Genomic DNA, 19,483 nt, shown 5'->3' on the forward strand with positions numbered 1-19,483 from the left:
AAAGGGCGCCGAAAACTTACCTTCTAATTCTCTGAACTCAGGATGTCTTCGGCCTCAGCGTAGCACAGCACAAGGGGTGGGAGGCTGAGCCAGGTTTCGGCACTGAATACAGTGCCGGGACCTCTGTACATGCGTGCTAGAATGTGCGCGCATGTGCAGTAGCTCCTCACTGCTCGACGCGCTACAGGCTATGTGGGAGGGGCCCTAATGAGCACTGAATATCTTTACTAAAAGCTGACGCCGAATATTCTTGTCACCTCATGTCGAGGTTTCAATAGGAGCGTTACCTGAAGGGACCAGGGCTAGGGGCGGCGTGCTTCGGGCCCCTCCCAAACAGCCTCGGCAGCCTGGAGCTGCTGCACATGTGCGCGCACACTCTAGCACGCATGTGCAGCGGTCCCGGCACTGTTTTCAGCGCTGGGACTTGGCTCCGCCCCCCACAGCTTGTGCTGCGCTGTGCCAAGGACCTGCAACGTTCCAGCAGCGGGGAGAATACAGAGATAAGTTTTAGGCACGGTTTTTCTTCTGCAAAGTCGGCACACCTCTGGGCCGAGAGAGACAGAGACTGAGAGGCTGACATAAAAACCTTCCCTTCACATAAAGGTAGGACTTCTATTTGGTTGCTTATTATTTGGTCTTGGTGCTTTAGTGCAGGGTTCCTTCTATTTTTTGTTTGTTAATTAATTGTTTAGTACTTTTTGTGCTTCGTTTAGTGCTTGGTGCTTTAAATGTTCTGCTTTGTTTAGTGCTTAGTGCTTTAAATGCTTCCCACCCTCAACCCCCACCCCCGCACTGAACTTATCTCTAGGTAAGGTTTTTCAGAACTTACAAAAGTGGACACTTACTCCATTCTAAATTAGTTTGGTGTCAGTTTTCGCTGCCTAAACTTGCAAAACAGGCCCAAGTGGCTGGACACACCCACTTTTGGAAAAAAAACTGAACTAAAACGAAACTAAACTAACTCGCCAGAACTGGAGCAAACTAAATGCCGAGAATTGCAATTTCTAAGATACTCCAAACTAAACTAGTTGCTCTTGGAGCAACTACACCTGAAAACTTGGGCACATTAGTTGAGGGCAGTTTATCAGATTGCTGAGAAGTATGCAGCAGTGTCCCACTGTTCATCGTATACATCAATGATTTGGATATAGGGTTAGAGAAAGTGGTGTAATAATTTGCAAGTAATACTAAAATCGAAAGCATAGTAAATAATTGAGGACCAAAAGAAGGAGCAAGGGAATATTGAGAAGGCGGTGGAATATGAAAAAAGTGGAAAATGGAATTCAATGTCAGTGTGAGGTAGGACATTTTGATTAAAAAAGTACTTGTTTTGATTGGGGAATGTCATGTGGAAGGGCAAAGGAATTTGGGGATTTGACTTCACACATTAAATGTACTACTTCAAATGGATAAGGCCATTAAAAAAAAACTAATGGAAAACTACATTTTATGGCAAAAGGTGAAGAGGTGTAATGGTGAATCTACATAAACCTTAAGATCACAGTTGCAGATTGTGTATCATCCTGGGTTCCACACTACAAGAAGAATGTTGAGGCAATAGAAAGAGTACAGTGCAGATTCATTTGGATGTTGCCTGATCGGAGTCAGTTTAACTTCGGTAGCGGGGAAGCTTTTAGAAACGATAATCCGGGACAGAATTAACAGTCACTTGGACAAGTGTGGATTAATTAAGGAAAGCCAGCACAGATTTGTTAAAGGCAAATCGTGTTTAACTAATTTGATTGAGTTTTTTTGATGAGGTAACAGAGGGTTGATGGGACTTCCAAAAGATGTTTGATAAAGTGCCACATGACAGGCTATCGACGAAGTTGAAGCCATGGAATAAAAGGGACAGTGGATGCATGGATACGAAATTGGCTAAGTGACAGGAAACAGAGAGTAGTGTGAACTGTTGTTTTTGAACTGGAGGAAGGTATACAATGGTGTTTCCCCAGGTGTCTGTACTAGGACCACTGCTTTTGATATATATTAATGACTTGGACTTGGGTGTACAGGGTACAATTTCAAAATTTGCAAATGATACAAAACTTGGAAGTATAGTGAACAGTGACTCGGAGAGTGATAGACTTCAAGAGGACATAAACAGGCTGGTGGAATGGCAGATGAATGGCACATGTGGCAGTTGAAATTTAATGCAAAGTGCAAAGTGATACATTTTGGTAGGGGGAACAAGGAGAGGCAATATAAACTAAAAGGTACAATTCTAAAGGGGTTGCATGTAACAGAGACCTGGGGGTGTTATATGTGCACAAATTATTGAAGGTGGCAGGGTAGGTTGAGAAAGCACACGGGATCCTGGGCATCAAACAGAAGCATAGAGTACAAAAACAAGGAAGTTATGATGAACCTTTATAAAACACTGAGTCAGCCTCAACTCAAGTATTGTCCCCAGTTCTGGGCACTGCACTTTAGGAAGGATGTTAAGGCCTTCGAGAGGGTGCAGAAAAGATTTACAAGAATGGTTCTAGGGATGAGGGACTTCAAAAGGGAATTGGATAAGTACCTGAAGGAAAAAGAATTGCAGGGCTACAGGGAAAGGGTTTGGGGTGGGGGTGGGGGGGAAACTGGCTGAAGGGACTTGGAGAGCCAGCACAGCCTCGACAGTACGAATCACCTCCTTCTGCACTTTAATGATTCTATGAAGAAATACAAAGTCAGGATTGAAAAACTGGGGCTTCTTTCATTAGAACAGAGGAGATTAAGAGATGATTTGAGAGGTGCTTAAAATTATACAGGGATGAAACAGGAGAGAAACAGACTTGTGGTTGAAGGAAAGGGCAATAAAGGGATATAGTAACAGAGCAGGCCCATGGGATTTGGACCAACGTTCATATGAAAGATAAACACATACTGGTTGGGTTGGCCAGCTATTTCTATGTTGTAATTTCTAACAGAGGCCAGCACCGTCATCAATACAGTAACAATGGGGCAGTAAGCAAACTGGAACCCTCAAAACCAGTCTCTGCCAATCCAGACTCAGGCCTCTTCAATTTCCTTGACTGTGTAATCAAGCATTATGACGACAAAGCAAAGTTTACGCTGGCATTCATTATGCAATCCCAAGTTGCTAATGAGCCCCAATAGAGTCCAGTTCTGACTGCAACAAATCAACATAATCAAAACAAAGCCCCACTAGTACTCCCTATGAAGGGAATAAACATATTCCATGTGAACATTGGAGCTATCCAGTACAACAAAGGAAAACTATTGACGCTACACAAAAACAATGTCCTCGTAGCCTCACTAAATTAGACCTATTGCAAGCACTGATTCAGCAATCATCTCCAACATTAGATCAGAAAAGACAAGGAAGTGAAACACTTGTCAGGTAAAGTCAAATGTAGAAAATTTAAATTAACTGATATTAACTAGTTACTATATCATAAATCAACACTTTAAATATAGTTTGCGAGGGTACCCTATTCTACACCTCATTCAGCCCTCCCGATATTAACAATTTGTGTGGTCACATATCCCTGCATCCAAAAGATTAACAGTCTATTCACAGGCCTCTCTAACCATTTTTCTGCACATCCTTTGAAAGGGTCTTTTCTCTTTGCATGCATAGCCTTTGTAGCGGCACTGGTAGGCCCTGTGGTTTCCTCTACAGCGCCAGCACGGGGCTAGCCGGTTCGCCCCATGTGACGGACTTAGGGTTACGGGACTCGGGGCAGCGTTTCTGCCCTTAGAAGTATCAATGCGGTGCACTATTCTCGTCGGTTTAGAGTCCCTTAGTGCTTCATTTAGATGGTCGCCAAAGTCACAGTGCAGCCAGTCTCCTTAAGTGTTCCAATCTTTCTACAAAAGCGTCCCAATCTTCCCCATCGGTAAATTGCTGAAAGATGCTGAGATTCGACATGCTGAGCGTGTGGTTCGTGACATCCCATCCTCCTCGCCAGTTGTAGTGTATGTAGGCGCCTTTAGTAATGACTCCACGAGGCAGCGTATGATACTTAAACTTGTAGACCTGTAGTCCTTTATTTGCAGCTCCTGAGTGAGGATAACAAGCTGTGAGCTCCTTTTTATACTGGGTTACCTGCAGTGTGCAGGTAACAGTTAGGTCTCCAGCAGCAGCACCCTCTCGTGTACAGGTAAGGTGTGTACAGTATAAGGGTACATTCAGTGTGGTGTAAACAGTGTTAGACATCACACATGTAACCAGGCATGCATACACAACAGATAGTATGCAGGTACAGCAAGTGATCAGGAAGGCCAATGGTATCTTGGCCTTTATTGCCAAGGGGATGGAGTATAAAAGCAGGGAAGTCTTACTACAGCTATATAAGGTATTGGTGAGGCCACACCTGGAATACTGCGCGCAGTTTTAGTTTCCATATTTACGAAAGGATATACTTGCTTTGGAGGCAGTTCAGAGAAGGTTCACTAGGTTGATTCCGGGGATGAGGGGTTGAGTATGAGGAAAGGTTGAGTAGGTTGGGCCTCTACTCATTGGAATTCAGAAGAATGAGAGGTGATCTTATCGAAACGTATAAGATTATGAGGGGGCTTGACAAGGTGGATGCAGAGAGGATGTTTCCACTGATGGTGGAGACTAGAACTAGAGGGCACGATCTTAGAATAAGGGACCACCCATTTAAAACAGAGATGAGGAGAAATTTCTTCTGAGGGTTGTAAATCTGGAATTCACTGCCTCAGAGAGCTGTGGAAGCTGAAACATTGAATAGATTCAAGACAGAAATAGACAGTTTCTTAAACGATAAGGGGTTATGGGGAGCGGGCGGGGAAGTGGAGCTGAGTCCATGATCAGATCAGCCATGATCTTATTGAATAGCGGAGCAGGCTCGAGGGGCAGTATGGCCTACTCCTGTTTCTATTTATGACATTTGAGTCAGCTGCACGGAGGCGCACTGGTTGACCAGATCGACCAAAAAGTATTATTTTTTATATGATTGTATAAACAATTAATCTGTGGAGATCTATATATCATCTATTTTGACACATCTGAAACACACACGGAGGGGATATCAACCAAGCAGACACTCCAACCCCACAAACTAAAATGAGTGGAATCAGTCTGCTGAAAAGATTGATATTTTGCTCCTTGTTACACAGTATTTGGCACCTACGTGGCATACAATAAATGAAACTATAGCAACTATCAATATAAAACAGCACAAAAAGGGAGATTAAAACAGCCAAGAAAAATTAGCAAAATAAAAAGGCTTCCAAAGGTGTATTTGTGGTAAGAGGATATTCAGGTTGGGTCAGACAACTAAAAATGACAGAGATAAACATATTATGGAGAACAAGGGAATGGCAGAGATACTAAATAATTACTTTGTCTCAGTTTTCAGAGGAGGGTATTGGAATTGTAGATCCATCAGAGATGGCTATAAAACAGTTAGTAGCGGGTATTACTAAAGACAAATTGTAATAAAGATATTCAAACTTAAGGTAGTGAAATCATTGGGGCCTAATGGTTTACAACAGAGGATCCCGAGAGAAACTGGGGGAAAAAAAATCATCTTTGGAAAGGAAATTAAAAATACTAGAGGACAGAAGTCGAGCAAATGTAGAAAAAGAACAGAGATAAACCAGGAAATTATAGACCAGTCAGCTTTAAATTACTGATAAACTCGTAGACTCTATGGGCCCCAACATTGCCCAACCCCTTTTTTCGGTGCACTGACCTGAAGCACACCGATCTTGTGCACTGGAAAGGGCACCAGAAAAAAGGGACCCCTTCCAGGCCGCTCTTCGGAGTCGTGGCATGGCGCGGAGGCCGAGGGGGGGGGGGGGGGGGGGGCGGTGGAGCAACAGGCCAGCGCAGAAAGCACTGCCGGCACCTGCACGCATGTTCAGTGTGGGCTGCGCGCATGCTCCTGCCCTCCCAGTGTGTCCTGTGAGCAGGATCCGATGCTCGCAGCCCCTATCCCAGGCCGAAGGGACGTCCGATCTCGCTGCACCCTATCTCCAGCAGAGTGGACTCCCGCACCGACCATCCAGCCCGCTGAGTTTCCGGGCAGGTAGGACTTCGTTTTTATTTTTTATTTAGTGGCTGTACTTGAGACTTTTGATTGGGTCGCTCAGCGCGCCCCCTCCCCCCCCACCCCACCCCCGTGAGACGCCCCGGCCCAGCAGCTGTGACTTCTCCAGTGCGTATCTTCCCTCCCCTATCCCATGCCGAATGGCCTCACGCACAGGCCGGCCCGCTGCCTTTCCCGGGCAGACTTTAAAGATAAGGTAAGATTTACTTTTTTTAATATGAGCTTTTCCTTAATGTTTGGTGCTTGGTTGTTGAGTTCCTCTCCAGTTCCCTTCCCTCCCCTATCCCTGCCCTAATGTCTGCTGAATGTGCGCTGCTTTTTCTTCACTGCCCGCAAGATTTTTCAGAGCTGGCCACATACGCTGACCTAAGTGCATTTGGAGTACGTTTTTGCTGGCCAAAGTGGTATAAATGTCCAAAACTGTCGCAAGTGTCTGGGAACGCCCCCTTTTGAAAAAAAAAACTGACCTAAAATAAAATCATACCTAACTGACTTACTCTGGAGCAAATTTTGGGGGAAATGGCATTTTTTAAACTTACAGAAAACTAAACAGAAAACAACTTACTCCAAAAAAATTGATACAAGTCGTGGCCAAAATTGGGCCTATATACAAGTGTTATCCAATAAAAATTAGCCAGATGCACTAATTTTAGTAGAAAATGCCACACATCAGATGTCCTTTAGGAAAGGAAATCTGCTGTCCATACTTGGTCTGGCCTACATGTGACTCCTGATCCATAGCAATGTGGTTGACTCTTAACTGCCCTCTGAAATGGCCTAGCAAGTCACTCAGTTGTAAAAAAAACTGCTACAAGAAACAATAAGAATTTAATCGGACGGACTACCCAGCATCGACCTCGGCACCGGCTACAGACAAGACAATGGCACACCCCCCCAATCGACCCTGCAAAGTCCTCCTCATTAACATCTGAGGATTTGTGCCTAATTGAGAGAGCGGTCACACAGATTAGTCGAGCAACAGCCTGATGTAGTCATACTCACAATCATACCTTTCAACCAACATCCCAGATTCTGCCATCACCATCTCTAGATATGTGCTGTCCCACCAGAAGTGGTGGCACAGTGATATACACAGGAGGGAATGGCCCTGGGAGTACTCAACATCAACTCTGAACCGCATGAAGTCTCATGGCATCATGAGCAAGGAAATCTCCTGCTGATTACCACCTACCGCCCTCCCTCAGCTGATGAATCAGTACTCCATGTTGAACACCACTTGGAAGTACTGAGGGCAGCAAGGGCATAGAATGTACCATGGGTGGGGAACTTCAATGTCCATCACCAAGAGTGACTTGGTAGCACCATGACTGACCAAACTGGCCAAGTCCTGAAGCACACAGCTTGCCAGACTGGATCTGCAGTTGGTGGAGAGAACACCAACATGAAGGAAAAACCTACCAGACCTTGTCCTCACCAATCACCTGTTGTAGATGCATCTGTCCATGACAGTATCGGTAGCAGTGATCACCTCAGTCCTTGTGGAGACGAAGTCCTGTCTCCACACTGAGGACACCCTCCATCGTGCTGTGTAGCACTACCACCATGGTGAACGGAACAGATTCAGAACAGATCTAGCATCCATGAGACCCTGTGAGCCATCGTATTGTATTGCACCACGATCTGTAACCTCATGGCCCGACATATTCCTCACTCTACCATTACTATCAAGCCAGGGGACCAACCCTGGTTCAATGAGGTGTGTAGAAGAGCATCCCAGGAGCATCTAACAATGAGGTGCTAACCCGGTGAAGCTACAACACAGGACTACATGCATGCTGAACAGCAGAAGCAGCATGCTATAGACAGAGCTAAGCGATCCCACAACCAACAAATCAGATCAAACCTCAAATTCTGCTACAACCAGGAGTGAATGGTGGTGGACAATTAAACAAGAAATGGGAGGAAGAGGCTCCATGAACATCCCCATCCTCAATGAGAGTGCAAAAGACATGGCTCAAACATTTGCAACCATCTTCAGCCAGAAGTGTAGAGTGAACATAATAGGAGGAGGAGGCGGCCATTCGGCCCCTTGAGCATGCTCCGCCCATCCGAGTGGATGATCCATCTCGGCCTTCTCCTGAGGTTCCCACCAATGTTCCCTCTATTTTTCTTTTAGCCTTCGCGGCCCCTTTAACGGGCTGCGCGAGCCATTCAGAATTCCATGCATATACTGTTTTTCTATTTAAACGCTGGCTCACTGCTTAAAGGGAGCGTTGGTACCCATCCATCACAAAAGCGAGTCTTCATCAAATTCAATTCACTCTACGTGATATCAAGAAACGGCAGAGTACACTAGGTACAGCAAAAGCTAGACGCCCGACAACATCCTAGCTGTCGTGCTGAAGCCTGTGTTCCAGAACTAGCCGCGCCTCTAGCCAAGCTGTTCCAGTACAGCCAGAACACTGGCATTCTCCTCTGCACACTCTCCAAGGCCTTGATATCCAATGAGGTATTAACATCCACTGTCACTCATCGTATTCAATATCTTAATTAATGATGCGTTCATTTGCATAAAGCTTCAAGTGTCTGCTTCATTCATTTTTGTGTTGGTTCTTTTTGTAGATGATGTGTTGCTGGCAAAATTTGCAATGACCTAGCGTGTTCCACTCACCATCTTGATGAATGGGCTTCCCCTGTAGGATATAGTAGTGTGCCTTCACAAGTGCAGTATTATGGCTTGGCATGGCTCTATGGGAGTCCTCAGAACTATCGATTGGAAGGCACAAGTGACAGGTGTCTCAATTGTTGATTCAGAACACTACTGAGGGTCCTGTTGAATGCTAGTTTCAGCCTGGATACAGTTTTTTGGGACCACTTTGAGAAGGGACAAGAAAAGTAAAATTCAAATGCAGGGTAAACTTATGGTGTATGAAAGGTGTCCAAACAGTTTTCCTGCATTGTTCACAACACCATGGAAGGGCTCTATTTGGCCACACACATAAGAACAAGGATCAACTGCAAAGTTGATTTGTGGCAAAAAAAATGGAAACAATTGCAGGGATGGATTCAACTTCACCAACCTGTCATTGAGTAGCTTGAAGAGGATGTCAGCTTCACAACAGGCATAACTCTTTGTTAAAACTTGTGGGGACCAGGAGTAAGTAGCCAGTAATGAGTAACCCTGGTCAGCAGTCATGTATTTGCCAAGGAAACAGAGACTTGTGACAACAGCTACTGGAAGGCATTATCTGGAGGCTATGTATGAAAACACATTTATATAGCCAGCACTTGTCACCTACCATGATTTAGCTGCAGGCAGAAAAGCAGCTGCTACTAAAAGCTCCACCATCATTCAATGAGGTATAATGTATGTCCATGCTGTGGGAAGAAGGATGACAACCAAGCGCTCACATTTTATGAAACTGTTCACTATGCCACTCATGTGAAGATTCTGGTAACCAACAAGAGCTCAAACCTACACTCAAGGTTACCTAATAATGAACAGGTGTGCAATTTTTTTTTGGGGGGGGCAGGTGAAGGGCAAAAGAGTGCAATTAAGAGGAGCCTCCTTGGGGCAAAAGGTCTCAGGTGGTACTCAATATAAATGTTGCTCAGAATTGTTTTTAATATTCCTTATTTCAAGAAGCCAATGGTTACAAACAAGTTACAAATTGAAACAAGGTAGCAGCCAAGGATTTATTAATTATAACCTTTTATTTTTTGTTGTAAGAGAAAAATGTCACTGATTTTTTTCATTGCTATAATTTCTGTATAGATTCTCAACACATCATTTATATAAGGGCATATTAATAATAGCATTTCAACATGCTCCAGGCTCAGGATGGGAAGAGAAAGGGGCACGAGAGGAAGTTACAATGTATAGGGGCTATCCTACCTTTTATGAAGACGTCTTGGGATTGGGTCATTGTCCTGTAAAGCTGGGGATAAATGGTGTTGTTGACAGAACCCACAAAAGAAGCATGGAGCAAGATCTAGTTCCCCAAATAGCAGAAAATGCAAGAAAATCTGGAATCAATTCATCACAATCACCATTTCCAATAAAATGTACAAGGGTCAACTCAAACTTAAAGAAAAAGACTTGCATTTATATAGCACCCATCACCACTTTTTGAAGCGTAGTCACTGTTGCAACATCAGAAACGCGGAAGCAAACTCCTACAAACAACAACATAATAATGACCAGAAAATCTGTTTTAGTGATGATGATTGAGGGATAAATATTGGCCAGGACACCGGAGATAACTCCCCTGCTCCTCTTCGAAATAGTGCTATGGGATATTTTACGTCCACCTGAGACAGTAAACGGGGCCTTGGTTTAACGTCTAATCCGAAAGATGGCACCTCCGACAGTGCATCAGTCCCGCAGTACAGCACTGAGTATCAGCCTAGATCTTTGTGCTCAAGTCCCAATTGGGATTTGAACCCACAACCTTCAGATTCAGGGGAGAATACTGCCAACTAAGCCACTGGCTGACCAAATATACCACACTGCACACAAGCTTCATAGCTTCTTCCCTTCCTTGTCAGATGAAAGATCTGGCTCGAGTGGTGCAATGGTCCTGTCCCAAATCTAATCATTTTGGGATGCAATCAGAGATGCCACGATCATCATCATCATAGGCAGTCCCTCGGAATCGAGGAAGACTTGCTTCAATGGTGGCTGAACAGTCCAATATTAGAGCCACAGACCCCGTCACAGGTGGGAGACAATCGTCGGGAGAAGGTGGGGGGGTGGGGGGAGGAGGAGGAGGAGGTGGGACTGATTTGTCGTATGTTCCTTCCACTGCCTGACCTCTTCACGCTCGTGGCGTTGAGATTCGAAGAGCTCAACGCCCTCCCAGATGGACTTTTTCCACCTCGGGCGGTCTTCGGCCAGGGACTCCCAGGTGTCAGTGGTGATGTCACACTTTATCGGGGAGGCTTTGAGGGTGTCCTTGTAACATTTCCGCTGCCCACCTTTGGCCAGTTTGCCGTGACGGAGCTCCGCATAGAGCAATTGCTTAGGGAGTCTAGTGTCTGGCATGCGAACTATGTGGCCTGCCTAGCGAAGTTGATCGAGTATGGTCAGTGCTTCAATGCTGGGGATATTAGCCTGGGCGAGGACACGGATGTTGTTGTGCCTGTTCTCCATGGGGATTTGTAGGATCTTGCGGAAACATCGTTGGTGATATATCTCCAGCGACGAGGTGTTTTCTGTACATCGTCCATGCCTCAGATCCATACAGGAGGGCAGTTATTACTACAGCCCTGTAGACCATGAGCTTGGTGGTAGATTTGAGGGCCTGGTCTTCGCGCACTCTTTTCCTCAGACGGCCAAAGGCTGCACTGGCGGCGATGTTGAATCTCCGCATCAATGTCTGCCTTTGTTGAAAAGAGACTCCAGAGGTATGGGAAGTGGTCCACATTGTCAAGGGACACGACGTGAATCTTGATGACTGGGGGACAGTGCTGTGTGGCGAGGACAGGCTGGTGAAGGACCTTTGTCTTACAGATGATAAGCGTAAGGTCCATGCTTTCATACGCCTCGGTGAATACATCGACTATATCCTGGAGTTCAGCCTCAATGTGCTCAGACGCAGGCCTCGTCCGTGTACTGCAGCTCAACGACAGAAGGTGGAGTGATCTTGGATCTGGCCTGGAGGCGGCGTAGGTTAAACAGCTTCCCACTGGTTCTGCAGTTTAGTTCCACTCCAGTGGGGAGCTTGTTGACTGAGGTGGTGCATGACAGCGAGGAAGATTAAGAGTTGGAGCGATGACGCAGCCCTGTTTGACCCCGGTCCAGACGTGGATTGGGTCTGTAATGGAACCGCTGGTAAGGATCACTGCCTGCATATTGTCATGGAGCAGGCAAAGGATGTTGACAAACTTTTGAGGGCATCAAAAACGGAGGACGATGCTCCATAAGCCCTCGTGGTTGACAGTGTCAAAGGCCTTTGCAAGATCGAAAAAGGCCATGTATAAGGGCTGGCGTTCACCACTGCATTTTTCCTGCAACTGTCGCGCTGCAAAGATCATGTCCATTTTGCCCCGTAGGGGACGAAATCCACACTGTGATTCCGGGAGGAGCTCCTCGGCCACAGGGAGAAGACAGTTGACGAAAATTCTAATGACAACCTTCCCAGTGGCTGATAACTAGGGAGATTCCCCTGTATTTGCCGCAGTTGGACTTTTCCCCCTTTTTAAAGATGGTCACGATCATTGCATCTGAGATCTCCCAGCATGCTCTCTTCCCTCCAAATGAGTGATGAGATCATGTATCTGCGCCAACAGCGCCATACTTTAGCGCCTCAGCAGGAATTCCATCCGCACCCATAGCCTTGTTATTCTTGAGCTGTTTAAGGCTTTGCCTACCTCGTGCAATGTTGGAGTTTCACTTAGGTGGTGGCAGGTCGCATGCTGCGGGATGGAGTTGAGAACACTCAAGTCAAAGGCAGAGTCTCGATTGAGGAGATCTTCAAAGTGCTCCTTCCAGCGGGCCCTGACAGCCTCAGTGTCCTTGAGTGTTTCCCCGTTCTCGGCCAGGAGTGGGGTGGGGCCTTGGGAGTTTGGACTGTAGGTGACCTTGACTGCAGTGAAGAATCCTCGCATATCGTGATTGTCGACCAGTTGTTGTATCTCCCGTGCTTTCTCCATCCACCACCTGTTTTTTAGGTCCTGGGTTTTTTGTTGGACCTCAGCCTTGAGCTGTCGGTAATGCTGCTTTGCAGCTCCCAAGTTGGGTTGTTACTTGAGGCTCAGAAATGCTCTGCGCTTACGATCTATTAGTTTTAAATCTCCTGATCATTTTCATCAAACCAGTCCTGGTATTTTCTGGTTGAGTAACCAAATGTCTCTTCACAGGCACTGATTATGGAGACCTGGAGGGCAAACCAAGCACTGTGGGCATTCAGCATCTCGGTCATCAAAGGTATGCCAGATGAGCTGTGAGGCGCTGGCTGTATAGGGCTCTCGCATTAACTTTTTTGCAGAACTGCTTCTGCTGTCCCATCTGCTCTGGGGCTATGTTTATATCGATGATGGATCGGATTAGGCAGTGGTCCATCCAGCAGTCGCTTCTCCTGTCACGGTGCGAGTGATGCGCACATCCTTGCGATCCCAGGCTTGGACAATAATATCGTCGAGCAGGTACCAGTGTTTGGAGCGAGGGTGTTGCCACGATGCCTTGTATTTGTCCCTCTGGCGGAACAGGGTGTTGGTGATGAGGAGTTCGTGTTCTAGACATTGTGTCAGGAGTCGGGTACCGCTGGAGTTGGCTTTCCCTACCCCCTCTCTGCCAATTATACCTCCCAGAGGGCTGTGTCTTTGCCAACTGGCATTAAAGTCACCTCAGAGGATCAATTTGTCGCCCGTGGGGTCGTGAGACAGGGATGTCTGGAGGTTGGAATAAAAACTCCCTTTAGCCTCATCCGTTGTATCGAGTGTTGGGGCGTACCCACTGATGATTGTGGCACATTGGTTCCGGGATAGGGTAAGGTGAAGAGTCATGAGGCATTCGTTAACCCCGCAGGAGTCGTCTTTGAGACGGTCGACCAGCTCATTTTTGACGGCAAAGCCGACTCCATGAAGGCGGCATTCTTCCTCTGGTTTTTAAAATCAGCATGGATATATACTTCTATCCATTACTTTGCTTGCTAGGCCTGTCCGCATGGGTGTGACAGCTACCTGAGATGCACAGACTAGCACAACTCTCACCAATACTGACTAGATGCATTTCCTCCAGTATGGTGAAGCTCTACATCACAAATCATCATCCTCACATACAAACACCCACATGCCCCCCCCGCCCCCACACCCACTCATCATCATCATAGGCAGTCCCTTGGAGTCGAGGAAGCATGACTTGCTTCCACACTAGAAATGAGTTCTCAGGTGACTGAGGAGTTCAATGCGGGACCTACAGTCTCTGTCACAGGTGGGGCAAACGGTAGTTGATGGAACAGGTGGGTGGGGTGCCTGGGTTGCCACTCGCTGCTTCCGCTGTCGACGCTTGGCTTCAGCTTGCACTCTGAAGAGAATCGAGGTGTTCAGCGCCTTCCCGGGTGCTTTTCCTCCACTTTGGGCAGTCTTGGACCAGGGATTCCCAGGTGTGCCTTCAGTGTGCCAACATCACAAGTAACTCGAGAGTTGCCAGCTATGCTTTGAACTCTACTGTCATGAGTCTCAAACTGGTGGTGCAGTTTAGCAGACTCCATATTTTGTCACAGAAGCTTTAGGAAGAATGTAGAGATGTGCTGATGATATCATTTACTGTTCTAAAGCCAGAAAGAATGCTTTGACCATGCCATGTGTTTTGGTTCACAGATGGCCACTCAGTGATCTAACCCGACATCACTTTCACTTTGTTCAAATCATTATTTGTATTCCAATTGTCAATGGCAAACATTAAAAATGCCACAAACAAAGATCAGCTTATCTGGCTTTACATCACCCACAGATACTAGCCAGATCATAACATATTAAGTTATTACCTTCTTTATAACTTTACTGTGAAAATCTAAAATAATTGCCATACTGCACCCTTTTAGCAATTACTATATTCTACCGTGAAATCCTTTAGTGACTTGCAATTTGCAATGTAATTTTATCAGCACTTTTAACCATTATTAGCATTGTTTTCATTTCAACTACTACATCTAAAAAGCCCAAGAACAAGTATATAAAGCTATAAATGTATCATTGGATTCAAGTGACACCAAGGGACACTCAAGTTTCATTCCTTGCTTAATAGGTCATTGGAACTCAAATAAATTACAGTCCTCGTACTCATCCACAATCATTTGTAAATTGAGAGTTCCACAAATGCTGATGTTTTCAATGCACATCTCAAATTGTAATCATACAGAAGACAGTAACCAATAACTGTATTAAGCAGCATAAGCTGTTGAATACCAGCTTGGTTCTGTTTCTATATGTATTCAAGAAAAATTGCCAAATATCAAACGACTAGCAAACACACCAATGGCATATCACTGCAACATTTTTTTTTTATATCTTCACTCCAATATCAATATAGGAAGGGGAAAGCCACTATACATATACACGAAGAACAGCAAATAAAAGGAGCAAGTCATTTCAATTTTTAACCAGACTTCAAAATTATAAAGTAACATTTTTCCACACTGTATATACAACTTAAGCTAGGCATATGCAACATCATATGCAAAATTAACTAATTCGCTTCACACTAAGGTGCTTACAAGTTAAGCCCACCATCACTTCAGTGCATTTGCTATATCTTATTACTCCCCAGTGTATATGCACTACAGACACCACAAAAGCATAATGTTTTGGAAAAAAAAAAATGAGGTGGGTGATATCACCGCTCCAGAAATATAGGTATTGGTTTTCAACATTTTATTGTTGCTGGATTTTTTTTTAAATAACTACATTTTTGCAGTATTGTTGGTTAGAGAATGAATCCTAAAAGCAAGAATCTGTTACATAAAAAAGGACATTTCCTTCTAGTTTGTCACATATATCTTTTTCCTGAGGTTGGAGACTCATACATTTCCTCAGACACCTGCAGCCCTCCAAGTAGCCATTCTAGACCTATGGAGTTTGTAATATGGCCCAGGGCCATTTACAGCCCACTTCCTGATCACAGGTGGACCTCAGCAATCTTGCAATTTCATGCAGCTATGGATCACTGTAGGCTCTTCTGTGCAATATTACTGGAACTGATTCAATAATGTGTTCTGTTATTAGAGTGCAAGAACAAAGGAATGCTGTTTGGAGACACTGTTATATCAACATCCATAGCACAAGTGAAAAGATCATTTAGCAACTCCACACTCAGCAGCTCGCCATGTGAAGAATAGTGGGGGCAGACCCATATCCCATCATTTGATAACATAGCTTATTGAAGCAATCCAGTGGTTATATTACTTGGGAAAATGGCCTTCAGTAAAAAGAAGCAACAGCAGACTGTTTGACCACAACGGAGAGGATTGAGAAAGGCGGTCATGGAGTTGATCCTAACCCTGCCCTCGTTGGTACCCATGCACAAAGACTTTACACAATAGTGAATGGATAATTCAGAATAGAAACCCAAGGAAATATTTCTCCTCCTTCACCCAAGAACATGGAGGCCAATTCCAGCTTATCTAATTGTTTGATGTTAAGTCAGCCAATATGAGGGGGTGCAAGAACAGACACATCTGGGTTGTTTGTGCAAATCTTTGAAGGTAGCAGGACAAGTTAACAAAGCAATTAATAAAACTTATGGGACCCTGGGCTTTATAAATAGCAGAGAATGCAATTCCAGAAGATTATGCTAAACCTATATAAAACGCTTGTTTGACCCCAGCTGGAGTAGTGTGTCCAATTCTGGGCACCACACATTACGAACGACATGAAGGCTTTGGAGCGGGTACAGAAAATATTTACTAGAATGGTTCCAGGGATGAGGGATTAGAGTTATGTGGATAGACTAAAGAAGCTGAAGTTGTTCACCTTAGATCAGAGAAGGACCAGAGGAAATTTAAGAGAAGTGTTTAAAATCATGAAAGGTCCTGATAAAGTAAATAAAGACAAACTGTTTCCAACGGCTGAAGGGTCAATAACCAGAGAGCAGAGGTTTAAGGTAATTGGCAAAAAAAGAGGCGACATGAGGAAACGAGTGGTTAGGGTTTGGAATGCACTGCCTGATAGGGTGGTGGGTGGCATAAACAGATTCAACAGTAGATTTCAAAAAGGGAATTGGATAAATATTTGAAGATGAAAAAATTGCAGGGATAAGGGGAAAGAGCCATGGAGCAGAACTATCTGGACTGCTCTTCGAAGAGCCTGCACAGACTCTGATCGGCCAAATGGCCTCCTTCTGTGCTGTATTATTCTATGGTTCGATGACCCAGATGAGGAATAGCAGCTCTACAACTGGCACTGTATCCCTACAGTTGGGGAGAAGGCTCCTTCACTTAGATCATCCAGCAAGCTCTGCTGGAAAGTTTGTGTGGACAGAATCACATTTAGCTGCAATGCCCCCACGATTGAATAACTTGACTAGGCTTGATGCATAAAACCATACTGCAGCAAGAATCACCATTTGATGTACAGCAAAGACAAAAACAACCATATATCCATAAACACTAAGCGGTAAGTGCTGGTGCACACACACACAACCAGTTCAACATTAATACTAAGATGCGCTATTGATTTCATATCAATGCAAAACAGTTTCCAATGCACATCAGCACCAAAGCGGTAGCGTGATTCTCAAGCTCAGGAATCCGAATCCCACGGCACTAAAGGCAAGAGTTGGAAGACAATCAGCAAGCGGTGTCCGATGATGCACGTCGACAACTGCTTTGGCTTCACACCTGTCGCAGTATAATTACGCTCAGTGTGAAGGTCCTGTTTAAAATGTGCGCACGTACTCTGTCAGATTATGCCACTGGCTATTTCTAAAACTGAACGTTTAAATGGCTGGAAAAAGTGGTTTTGTCGAGCGCCAAAAGTACAATGTATTGTAGTCAGTCGTACAAGATCCGCTCGCTGAGGAGCAGACTCTACAGTAACATCTTTAATCACTACAAATGCAATCGAGTGACAATGCACAGTTGATCAGAAAAGACATCAAAAAGTTATGTTTTCCTCTTCCAGTCAAGTGCATATTTTGGCATGGATAACGGGGGGCAGGTGGAGAGGCGCTTTAAAGCTATCTCGAACTGGAGAGTTGAAATTCAAACCGGTCTACTATTGCGGGAGGACATCCTCTTCAACAATGTCTTGCCGCTGACCGAAAGCCAATGCAGGTGTGTGCAATATGGTGGCGGCCACAATACCTGTTGCTGCAGCTCGGAGCTCGCACCCGAGAGCCGGCGGGCGCTCTATGGGAGACAGGTTACCGCCGCTGCTGAGCTACTGAAGGGCGGGGTTCGTCTCCTCCCTACCTCCTCCGGGGGGGTGCCACACACCTGGGCCGGTCACCCAGCCTGGAGAGCAGCCGCTCGGCACCCAGCCTGGAGAGCAGCCGCTCGGCACCCAGCCTGGAGAGCAGCCGCTCGGCACCCAGCCTGGAGAGCAGCCGCTCGGCACCCGCCCAGCTCCCCATTCCGGCCGCCTCCCACCTGTTGCTCGGAAAGTTTGAGTTTGAGCCTGAGCCGGTATAAACCGCCAGCCGGGCCGGACCGGACCATCAGCGGCTGCAGGTAGAACCCGAGTTGCGCAGTTTTAAAAAGTTCGCTCCCAACTCGGCTTCAACCGTGAGCCAGCCCCGGGCTCAGCAACTCATTCCGGGACACCGAGCCCAGAGCCGCCCGTGCCCGGCCCCGGGTACAGTGACCGGCGCGCTCACTAACCAACTCACCACAACAGTCCCTCGGAACTCTCTTAACACCGCCAGAGCCGCTGGCACTCGCTGTGTTCCGCGGGCCGGTGAGTGCCTTACCGGCTGTGGGTTGATCAGTCTCGCTCCGCTCTCCCGGTCCTCGGGATCCGCTCCGCTCGCACTTCTGGTACCTCCTCCCGGCACAGCTCGCGCAAACTCGCTCCGCCTCTCCCTTTCTGACGTCAGACACAGGGTGTGCCAAAAGGGGCGGGGTAGGGGGAGGGGCAGTGGTGTGAGGGGAGGGGAGGGGAGTGGTGTGAGGGGGAATGGGTATGGGAGTGGTATAAGGGTGAGGGGAGTGGTGTGAGGGGGAGGGGGAAGGGAAGTGGTGGGAGTGTGAGTGGTGTGAGGGTGAATGGGAGTGTGAGTGGTGTGAGGGTGAGGGTGAATGGGAGTGTGAGTGGTGTGGGGGTGAATGTGAGTGTGAGTGGTGTGAGGGTGAATGGGAGTGTGAGTGGGAGTGGGGTGAGGGGAGGGAGAGTGGTGTGAGGGAAGGGGATGGGGTGAGGGGAGGGAGTGGTGTGAGGAGAGAGGAGGCGGGTGGTGTGAGGAAATGGGGGTGCTGTGTGGGAATGGGAGGAGAGCAGAGGAGGGGAGTGGGGTAAGAGGAGCGGAGGGAGTGGAATGAGGAGGGAGGAGAGTGTGGTGGGGAGAGGAGGATGGAGTGGGGTGGGGTGGGGAGGGAATGGTAATAGGAGGGGAAAGACTGTGAATGTGAGTGGAGGGTTGAAAAGAGGAGTGGAGGGTTAGAAAAAGGAGGGGATGGATGGGAAAGGGAGGGGTGTGGTGGGAACAGGAGTGGAGGAAAAGGAGGGGAGTGATGGGGATGGAAAGAGGGAGGGGAGGAGGGATGGGGAGGGAATGAGAGAGGAGAGTAGGGGAGTGGTGGGAAAGGAGTGGAGGGAGGGATGGGAAAGGGGGAGGAGAGGAGGGATGGGTTGGGAAAGATGTAAAGGGTGATCTCTATGAGGGGGTCAGGTTCCCTTCTGACCAACTTGAGCGGTTCGAATCGCTCCCACTCCCTTGGGTTCTAGACTCTGGATTTATTTTGGGGATGTGACAAAGTGCAAAGGACACTGGTTTGATGCAAAAGAACTTTGTTTTTATTACAGTCAAGGAAATTACAAACTTCTAATTACTCTGA

At 46.4% G+C, this 19,483-nt stretch overlaps 1 protein-coding gene across 2 annotated transcripts in view; it reads right to left on the minus strand.

Annotated features, from left to right (window-relative positions):
• Window positions 1-18,472, minus strand: part of ugt8 (UDP glycosyltransferase 8) — a 144,552-nt gene extending 126,080 nt beyond the window's left edge. Inside the window, exon 1 of one of the 2 annotated variants that reach the window (XM_070864080.1) lies at window positions 18,400-18,472. The gene's annotated coding sequence lies outside the window, so the exon portion shown is untranslated. The other variant, XM_070864089.1, reaches the window with a different exon arrangement.
• Window positions 18,473-19,483: the final 1,011 nt, after the last annotated feature.

This window comes from Pristiophorus japonicus, chromosome 2 (assembly GCF_044704955.1).
Source record: "Pristiophorus japonicus isolate sPriJap1 chromosome 2, sPriJap1.hap1, whole genome shotgun sequence".
NCBI lineage: Eukaryota > Metazoa > Chordata > Chondrichthyes > Pristiophoridae > Pristiophorus > Pristiophorus japonicus.